Below are 10,664 nucleotides of genomic sequence, written 5' to 3' on the forward strand. Positions count from 1 at the left end.
AAAGTGTGTGGTTAAATTAGGGAAAATGATGATGATCATTTATAAACAAGTAATTCATTGAATAGACAAAAAAAAAAAAAAAAAAGTCATTGAACACAACGTCAGGGTTCCACGTGCACCATAGGAAATTGTACCTTTAAAGAAAAATGTGATTTATTTATTTATTTTTTACAGTAGCAGATGCTGAGAGAAGTTTTCTGTTTGGCTCTGAATGGTGTAGTTCTCATGTTTTTCTTAAACAATACGCTTTGTTCCAGCCATATGTTACCAGCCAGTGCTCCTTCTGCCCACGGTACATATGCATTATTCAAAGATGAGCAGAAATTAATTATCTGCAGAAAATGGGACACAAAAAAAGTACATACATTTCTCTAAATTTATCACTCATGCTTTTTTGTAAGTGCAAGAAGTTCCTTTGAGGAAGATTCACCTGAGCGTAGCTGACTGCTTGGAGAACACATATCAATTTATTAATACCTCTGAGTTTAACTCATGCTCACGAGGCATATTCCTCATCATCCGTCTTCATGCTCCATGAAAGTTGCTTAACAACAAATAAAACAGTTTAATAAAACCAATAAGAACAATATGCAATGGTTCAAATGCCAGATGGCTTACAGTATAAAATAGCATGATGTCTCATCGGTTTGTGCAATACCAGAGATATTGCCTGTAAAACTCAAATAAACAGTATAATCCTTCAGTAAAATAAGTTCATAAGAGAAATAAGCAACTTGAGGCTGTGCATTATAATGATTTTACCATTGTGTAGACAAAATGGGAAGTGCATAAAACCTTCCAGACTATTATGTTTTACATTGTTAATTTAAATAACTTTTTTTTATTATTATTATTTTTTTTTTTAAATATGTCCAAGTACATTTCGGAACCTCTTTACACATTGACCTGGTTTTCTGAAGCGACGTTCACCAAACAAATTTATACGTCCCTAGTGAGGACGGGGCTACCGTTCCGTATACATATGTGCACTCATTTTCACAGGTATTTATTTATATGAAAACACGCTGTCCAATGGTTTCAAGATCTACATATTTACACAATCAATATGGATTTGTATACATGGATACTGCTCATAAGATCATGCTGGTCTTCCTTTCTCTTCTCAATGTTTCAAAACAAATACTAATGACTAGCAACTAGGGGTATTCCCAATTCCCAAATCATTACCATATTTGGTCATGAGAAACGAATAACGAATACACCTAAATAACAGTAATATTCATTAGATTGATTATAAAATGAGTAACAACAATCCAAACATTATATAAATAAATGATATTTTCAATGTCAGTTCTTGTTTTTGATAACATGCAACACTTCCTTTTCTGAACAAAGCAAACAAAGTGAATTTAAATGCAGAGAAAGAGCACTGTGAAGACGTCATGCACTGTTAAGAAATGCAATGAAACGTAGAGAGCAGAATTGTTAGCACTGTTTGTTTGTGTAAATTGAAGTTGGCAAGACAGAGAAATCCACAGCCGACAGCCAGCCACAGTCGTTCTGCATGGAATTGTGAGTAAAAAAAAGGTGTAATATCTGGGATCATTTCAGAGTCAGCTGCACAGACGTGAACAAGGCTTTCTTACACCTGGAAATAAAATGCATTTACAATCATTCACAGTCAAACAGCACTTGACCTCATTAAGACACACTTACTAAAATCTGATTACTGAAACACCTTCAGGGACGGATTCTGACCACATCTGAAAAAGGCATAATGTATTTTTTTTAACCACTCTGTATAAGTAACAGGCCTATATGTGAGTAGCTTTCGCATTTCACTGAAATTTTGCCATGAAAGAAAACATATTCTGTGTACTATTGTTGCACTTTACTGTGTAACACATTTTAAAAAGCTTATTTTTTTATGAATTGGTTAATGCACTATATAACAACTATGACATCATGGCATTAAATGAAAATCCAACCCATCTGTTTTTTAAATGCATGTTATAGATCTTATTGTGATGAATTCACAGTCCAATTCAAAATGTTTGGACCTTGTAACGTTTATTCAAAATGTTTTAACTGGATCCTCTGGTGAACTGACAGACTTCTGCTGAACTTCTTAATTTATATACACTGTAAAAAAAGAAAAAAGTTGAGCCAACTTAAAATTTCAGCAGATTTTTGAGTTTGCTCAACTTATTTTTGTGGGAGATTCTCAAATTTTTGTTGTATAACCTTAAAATGACAAGTTGAGAAAACTAAAAAATCTGCTGAAGCTGGTTGCCTTAAAATTTTAAGTTGGCTCAATTTTTTTTTTTTTTTTTACAGTGTAGTCTGCTTAAGCCCCACCCTTGCAAGCTCATGTTCATCCGCCTCTATTTTATGCCACGCCCACACATCTCAACATCCAATCAACAGCTGCTGCACCAAACCAATACCCCACCTTTTCAGCCACTTCCTGTTCAGGCTCCGCCCAGCTGCAGTTTCATTCATGCATTTCATGGGAATTAACAGTGTATTTAATGTATGCATTTTTTCAGCATGGTTCGATAAAAATCATTCCATACAGATACAGATACAAAACTATTTTTTATAGAGTTTATCCTTTAGTTTAGCTCTTTCAGTGAGCTTTATTCACAGCATGATCTGGTTGGTATTATGTGGTCTCTGTATACTGTATATCAGAGCTTTGAAGGATCAGTCTAGTAAGTCATCGGATGGGTCTATCACGTGTTAGACTTACACAACAGTCCTAGATCAAATCCCAAGTCCAACCCTCCTACATTGAAAACTTTGAGAGAAAGTTTCTTCTGCAGTCCTCCAGACATTTTAGACGCCGCGGTCTATTTGAGAGTCTAGAAAACAAGACACTAGAAAACAAGACTCCTTCAAATGAATCACACAACAAGCCTTGAAGCAACCACAGTCCTCCCTGAAGAGCCGAGAAACCGCTCAGTCACAGAACAGCCGTGACCTCACTTTCTTCAGTCTATTAATATAGAAACTGATCATGCTCTATGGTCATTAATACAAATCATCATTTTTCTTGAACTGTCAAGAGTAGAAAGGAAAGACAAGACAAAAATTAATAATGATTTTCAGAATTCTGTTTTACTCTTTATAAAATGTGATGTGTAGAGACTCCCCAAAAACATATCAATATTTATAAATTAATAAATCATGATATACGTAACAAAAATCATCTATAACATGATATCTGGTTTATACACACACAGTAAAAATGTTTTATTAAAAAAAATGAACCAAATAAAGAGTACAGTAGGCCTATAGAGTATAGTAAATATATTTCTAAAGGTACTGTTGACATATCGGTAACAACCCAAGAAATCCATACATACAAAGAACACAAAACAAGTAAGTTCAATTCTCTTTTTCCTGTGTCATTCCACTTTATTACACATAACGTATTTTCTGAATATATTTGTTTTGTTTTATTTGTATGTATGGATTACTTTGGTTGTTACCGACATTTGGTGAAAATTTCATGTCAACGGCACCTTTAGAAATATATTTACTGGGAAAAATGGTGATGTGTTCAACACTTATTTTACCGCTATATATATATATATATATATATATATATATATATATATATATATATATATATATATATATATATATATATATTATTATTATTATTATTATTATTATTATTAATTGAATTTCTGACGTACTAAAATAATAAAAGAAAATGATTATAAAACTATACAAGCATATAAATAAAAATAGAAATGACAAATGCATGTGTGTGTGTGTGTAATGATGTTATTACATTTTAATTGATGACATGGCAATTTTAGAGTTAATCTTTTTAACTCCATTTCATTTGTTTACTATATTTTTAGTAGGCTTATTGTTAGTGAATCTCAAACACATCATTATGATGCAGAGAGGATGTGTTTGTTACGCATGGTCATTTATAAGTTTATCTACTGAGTGAAAAGTAATCTGACGCCCACAGTGTTTCCTGCTGGAACATTATTTCTCAGCCTTATCACATACAGCAGAGCCTTTCACCGCAGGCCCAAAATATAGGTCTCAGGTCCGCTCTGACAGGGTCACAAAACAATTTGTTTAACAGACTGTAAGGATATCCTAAACTGCTGAAATAAAGACTGTGCTGATTTGAATATTTTATCTGAACAGCCATTACAGTTAATTGAGTGTTGAAAGAGACAGATGCTCTTAAATCTGACAGCCAAAATAGATGGATTTCAAGCACCGCAGCATTATATAACGTGAGTTTGTTCCATCGCAGAGATGGTTTTCACACTGCGCAGAGGACCAAAGCATCTGTGGAAAATGGCTGTGCTAAAAAGAAACTTCAGATGGTTTGCAGGGTTTCTCTTGCAGCTCCATCAATCTTGGAACAAGAACATATGGCTGAGCCGAGAAGGAAAACCTCCATCAATTGCGAATCAATAATCTCTCAAAAAAAACCAGAGCGATAAGAGAGGATGAGCAGGCGGAGTTCCTGGAAAGGTGTTTGCTGGGATAGGCCTCATGAATTTTCTCCAGAGCAATGTGAAGGGAAGGACTGAAGCTGAGCGAAAGGATCTGGAGCTGATGGTACATGGCTGGAAGCAGTGAGAGAGAGAACATGCTATGGATGAAAGATCAGAGCCGAGAGCCTAAACAGAGTCCAGGATCCACGCTGAGCTGAGAGAGAGTGAGAGAAAACACAACTACACAACATTCATCTGAAGGCTTTTGTCTGGAACAGTGTTATTTCAGTATCACTGAGATAGACAGTTTGAATTAGTTTTTATCTTTATGGGTTTTTTTGTTTGTTTGTTTGTTTTTGCTTTTTTATTTTGGTTTTACTTTTAGCTATTTAAGTAAAGTATGCAAAATTAACTGAAAATGATAAATGTTTCCTTGGCAAGTAGCTAAAATAAAATTTGTTCAATTTTAATTTTATTCATTTGTTTGTGTGTTAACTACAATAACCCTGGTCTGGGTCTTTAATTGAAAATGCATTAAAAACATATTTACAAGATACAGTACAGAACATACAATGACTTGAACAATTCATGTTTTACTTCTGTATTCAATTTTGTTTTTTTTTAGGGCCAAAAAATGACAGAATTGTCAAGATGGTAACTGTCCTGAGATCATGATGAAGGGAAAATCAATCAAAACAAATAAACAAACAAATAAATAGCAAACCATCATAAGTGATTTTGCAAAGTTTTTTATAATTATTTCTTAAGTGTAAATATGCTAAATTAATTTAGGCGGTAAAATGTCATGTGGTGAGACTTAATTATTAATTAATCATTTATTTATATTTAATTTATTTATTTGTGAAATAAGAAAAGAAGTCGCATGTTATTATTACTTTTTACTTGATGGTTACACCACATTCATTCATTCAGACTCATTCTTCATCATTTGTTCACTCTTTTAGATGTCAGGTTTTGTGTTGATATGTTTTTGTAATTAGAGGCAAGCTCATCATGCAGGAATGGTTTAGAAGAGCTTGGCTTAGACGTTACTCAGAATACGAGTGTTTTTAGTGTGTGTGTGTGTGTGTAATCTATTATAAACACAAAAGTTGTGGTCCACCAGATACAGTTTGGGCCCAGAGAACATGAGTCAGACTGTTTATAAGTGAGTGAGTGTGTGTGTGTGTGTGTGTGTGTGTGTGTAGCATGCGTGGGTGTTTGTGTGTGTATGTGCGTCATTGCTTGACAAGGCTGGTTGAGGCACTGTGAGTATATTGTGAAAGTTGTTTTGGAGTATATGTGGGAGTGGGTTAGGCAGACCTGTAAAGCTAGGCTAAAGGGCCTAAGAGCCTTATTTATGAATAAAAATATCTCTCTAAAAGGCCTCTATCATCGAGTGGCCCCTCATTTCCTCTCTATCTATATATAAGTATCCATGAAAAGGCAGAATCTCAGAGGAGCAGAGTGACATTTACAAAAGATCATTGCTTACGACTATGTTTCCATGTATTAGAAAGCATTTCATAAAACATGCAATTGTACAATAAAGATAAATCTGATATATAATGAATAAGATTACTGATATCGAATGTTAATTCAAATTTTCATTATAATTTACATATTTATGTTTTTTCTACACTGTAAAATAAATAAATAAATATATATATTTAAATATATATCGATCAATTTTCGTGGATTTCTGTAAACTCTAAATTCATCTCAGACAACATTACTGTCCACACATTCATTGGCAGAAAGATAACTAAATTCAACTGAGGTCTACATTGTCTTCAAAACCACATCTGCGCTCCACACTTACAGACAGATTACAGCTATTTTTAACACACAGTAGCGGTTACTTATTTGTGGTACTGGACACCTTATGTTTTTATATTTGGGATGAATGAACAAAGAAAAGGAAAGAGACCTTGTTAATAATAGACTGTTTTGTTGTGCTGCCAGCCCTTTTGTCTCCGTTTCTTTTCACAGTTTTTACAGAGTGATCTAATCTCTTCTGTGGCTTCTGAATTATGCAATGCCATATGCCTTATCCAAGACAGTGATTATGGAACATAAGCCATTCCTGCCTTCTCCACTATAAGCGCTGAACTGAAATGATGAGATGATGCCAGATTTCCTCTAAAGAGTGAGAGAACTGTCCACTTTTGCTAGTGGAAAATGTGGATTTTGCAACTTTAAGCATCAGGTAGCACAGTGAGTTCTTGATTTTCAATATTTATAGCATATGGTTTCGTTAAACAACAGCATAGTAGCAAGAGTGCTAGTTTCCCTCAGTAGCAGCGCAAATGGAAATGAGAGACTTCTGTGAGAGAAATGAAAGATTCTAGCCAGCAAATGTTCCCAATGGATTTTTTCAGGATATTCTGCAAGATTCTCTCAAAATAATGAAACATTAATAGAATGTTTGTTCAAAGTTATCTGGTCTTTAATAGTGTTCTCAAAACGTTAGCACAAAAAATCATTTAGATATTGTTCATGGACACTTTATTTTCTAAACATTTCAGTTTGACATTCATGTAACACAGTATTTTCTGAATGTTAGTACATGTTTCAGAGAACATTCAAAAGTGACGTTCCCATAATGTTTGCAAAATTATAAAATGGAATGTTCTTAATGTTTGCAGAACCAAGACAAAATGTTTTTAAAACATTTAAAATAATGAAATTGAACATCTCAGAGCAGTGGTATTTGGTCTGTGAATAAATTCACGTTTTTGAACAAATCATTTGCGGAATGACATAAGTATTCATAAAGACAGTCTCTTGATTTGTTCCTGAATGAACAGGTTCAATGAATGATTCAATGACTCATTAAAGGGGTCATATAATGCCATTTTTGTACAAGCTAATATGATTCTTTAGGGTCTAAATTGAAAGTTTGTAATATACTTTAATTAAAAATTCTCATTAGTATTGTAAGAAAACACTCATTTTACCTGCTCAAAAACAGCTCTGTTTTCAGCACACCGTTTTAGTGCGTGTGTTTTTAAATGCTAATGAGCTTTGCTCGCCCTGCCCCTCTGTTCTGTGGGGCGTTTTTGACACAACACATGTGGAGTGTTGCCTTGACAACAGTTGAGGGTATATTTTGAAGAATGGCAGAGGGAGTCTCTGAGGATACTGTGCAACCGTATCAATTCGAACCGAGTCGGACCGGAACAGGATGACGTCCCGAAGAAGTTCGACAATTAAGGCTCGAACGGGACGTTTCTGAATGGTTGGTTAACGTAATGTCACTTTTATCTATTTTTGTGTGTACTGTCAGGTAGAGTAGTGAGATCTGAGCGCTATGTGTTTACTGATACGTTAGTTCATTGACAGATTGATGTTACAGCTAATGGTCATGAAAAATAAATTCGGTAAATGTAGGCTTGTCAGTGATGCGTAACGTTATCTACATACATCGTGAAGCGTGCTAGCGATTTGCAAAGATTAATATAAAGATTAATATAAAGGTTAATTAAACGTTACACTCACTTCTTCTGGAGGTTCAGCAGGAACACGAATAGTTGGTACCGATTCTTTTTCAGGAGCAGCTTCTTAGCAAAACCAGCTTTATACTGACCTTCATTTATAAAGCAGTCTGGTGAAAAATGATTCGCAAACATGAAAACATTGGCGTTGCTCGTGGGGAATATTCCTTCAAAAGCAAAACTCAGCCACTGTGTCTTCAGCGGTTCGGACTTAGGAACATCAAAATGACTGCTGTGTTCATTATTGCACCGAGAACAGAACACCACAATCGCTAGACGCCATTCTGCTCATAGACAGCTCCAGCGTATATCAACAATGACGCGGACTATGATTGACAGCTCGCTCACGAGCAAGGGCGGATCTGTGTTGAAACACTGCTGTCAATCAACCATCGTGGGAGGGCGTCCGACCGTGTGGCGTCTGCGGTCGAACGGCTTGATTTGAGACAGGGTAAAACAAATAAGGAGATTAAAAAACACTGGATGGATTTTTATCATTTTATGATGGTTGTGTACAGGCACTGCTAACACACATTTCAGTACAATCAACTTGTAAAAGTGCATGTACCATTATATGACCCCTTTAAGACAGTGACTTTCTGCCACCTACGAGCAGTTATACAGTGGTGTGAAAAAGTGTTGGCCCCCTTCCTGATTTTTTTGCATGTTTGTCACACTTTAATGTTTCAGATCATCAAACTAATTTTAAATATTAATCAAAGATAACACAAGTAAACACAACATGCAGTTTTTAAATGAAGTTTTTTATTATGGAGGGAAAACAAAATCCAAACCCACATGGCCCTGTGTGAAAAAGTGCTTGCCCCCTAAATCTAATGCAGTTTTGCATTTGTTAACACTATCGGGTAGGTTTAGGGCTGGATTTGGTGTAGGGCATATTTCCAACACGATAGAGCATTAACCTTTAGCGACAGTCCCCGGATATTTGAATTCTGAACCGCCACAATACGTATCTGAAGCAACGTAATAAAAAAAACAGCAATACGTACCAATATCTACGTAATAAAAACGTGCCAGGATTCACATATTGAACCTGTGTGTTAGCGCCACTCAGTGGACATTTCTATTTGAAACTGCGGCGAAACGTGCAGCAAGGTACGTAAAACGGTGTCGCATAAAAAGTGCGCAGAGGTACATATTTTTATGAGACCAGGTTGGTTTTTGCCCAGTCTCTTTCTTATTGTTGAATCATGAACACTGACCTTAATTGAGGCAAGTGAGGCCTGCAGTTCTTTAGATGTTGTTCTGGGTTCTTTTATGACCTCCTGGATGAGTCGTCTTTGTGCTCTTGGAGTAATTTTGGTAGGCCAGCCACTCCTGGGAAGGTTCACCACTGTTCCAAGTTTTCTCCATTTGTGGATAATGGCTCTGACCATGGTTTGCTGGAGTCCCAAAGCCTTATAAATGGCTTTATAACCCTTTCCAGACTGATACATGTAAACTATTTTGTTTCTCATCTGTTTATGAATTTCTTAAGATCGCGCAATGACGTGTTGCTCTTTAAACATGCTTCACTTTGTCAGACAGGTTCTATTTAAGTGATTTCTTGATTCAACAGGTCTGGCAGTAATCAGGCCTGGGTTCGGCTAGTGAAATTTAACTCAGCTTTCTAAAATAATGTGGTTAATCACAGTTCTTTCATGATTTAATAGGAGGGGGCAATTAATTTTTCACGTAGGGCCAGGTAGGTTTGGACAGCTTTTTTCCCTTAATAAATGAAATCATCATTTAAAAACTGCATTTTGTATTCACTTGCATTATCTTTGCGTAATATTAAAATTTGTTTGATGATCTGAATCTTTTAAGTGTGACAAATATGCAAAAAATAAAAAAATCAGGAAGGGGGCCAACACTTTTTCACACCACTGTAGTTTCATATTTAAACGTGTCTTCGCATTTTTTCTATAATTTCATAGTCATGTATTCAAATTGTTATGCTCAAAACATGATGCTAACAATGCCAAGGTCCTGGGTTTGATTCCCATGGAATGCATGAACAGATGAAATGTATACTGTAGACTGATTGCATTTTACATTGCTTCTAAGCTTGTCAATTGTATTAGTGTAATGGTATACAACCCGAATTCCAGAAATGTTGGGACGTTTTTTAAATTTGGATAAAATGAAAACTAAAATAATTTCAAATCACATGAGCCAATATTTTATTCACAATAGAACAAAGATAACATAACAAATGTTTAAACTGATACATTTTACACTTTTATGCACAAAATTAACTCATTTCAAATTTGATACCTGCTACAGGTCTCAAAATACTTGGGACTGGGGCATGCTGTAGCATCTCCTCTTCTTTTCTGGGCAAGATGTCTGGGCATCGAGGTTATGAGTTTCTGCAGTTTTGGTGTTGGAATTTGGTCCCATTCTTGCCTGATATAGGTTTCCAGCTGCTGAAGAGTTCGTGGTCATCTTTGACGTATTTTTCGTTTAATGATGTGCCAAATGTTCTCTATAGGTGAAAGATCTGGACTGCAGGCCAATTCAGCACCCGGACTCTTCTACTATGAAACCATGCTGTTGTAATAGCTGCAGTATTTGGTTCTACATTGTCCTGCTGAAATACACAAGGCCTTTCCTGAAATAGACATCATCTGGAGGGGAGCATATGTTGCTCTAAAACCTTTATATAACTTTCAGCATTCATAGTGCCTTCCAAAACATGCAAGCTGCCCATACCGTATGAACTTATGCA

The sequence above is a fragment of the Onychostoma macrolepis genome, chromosome 18 (assembly GCF_012432095.1).
Source record: "Onychostoma macrolepis isolate SWU-2019 chromosome 18, ASM1243209v1, whole genome shotgun sequence".
Lineage (NCBI taxonomy): Eukaryota > Metazoa > Chordata > Actinopteri > Cypriniformes > Cyprinidae > Onychostoma > Onychostoma macrolepis.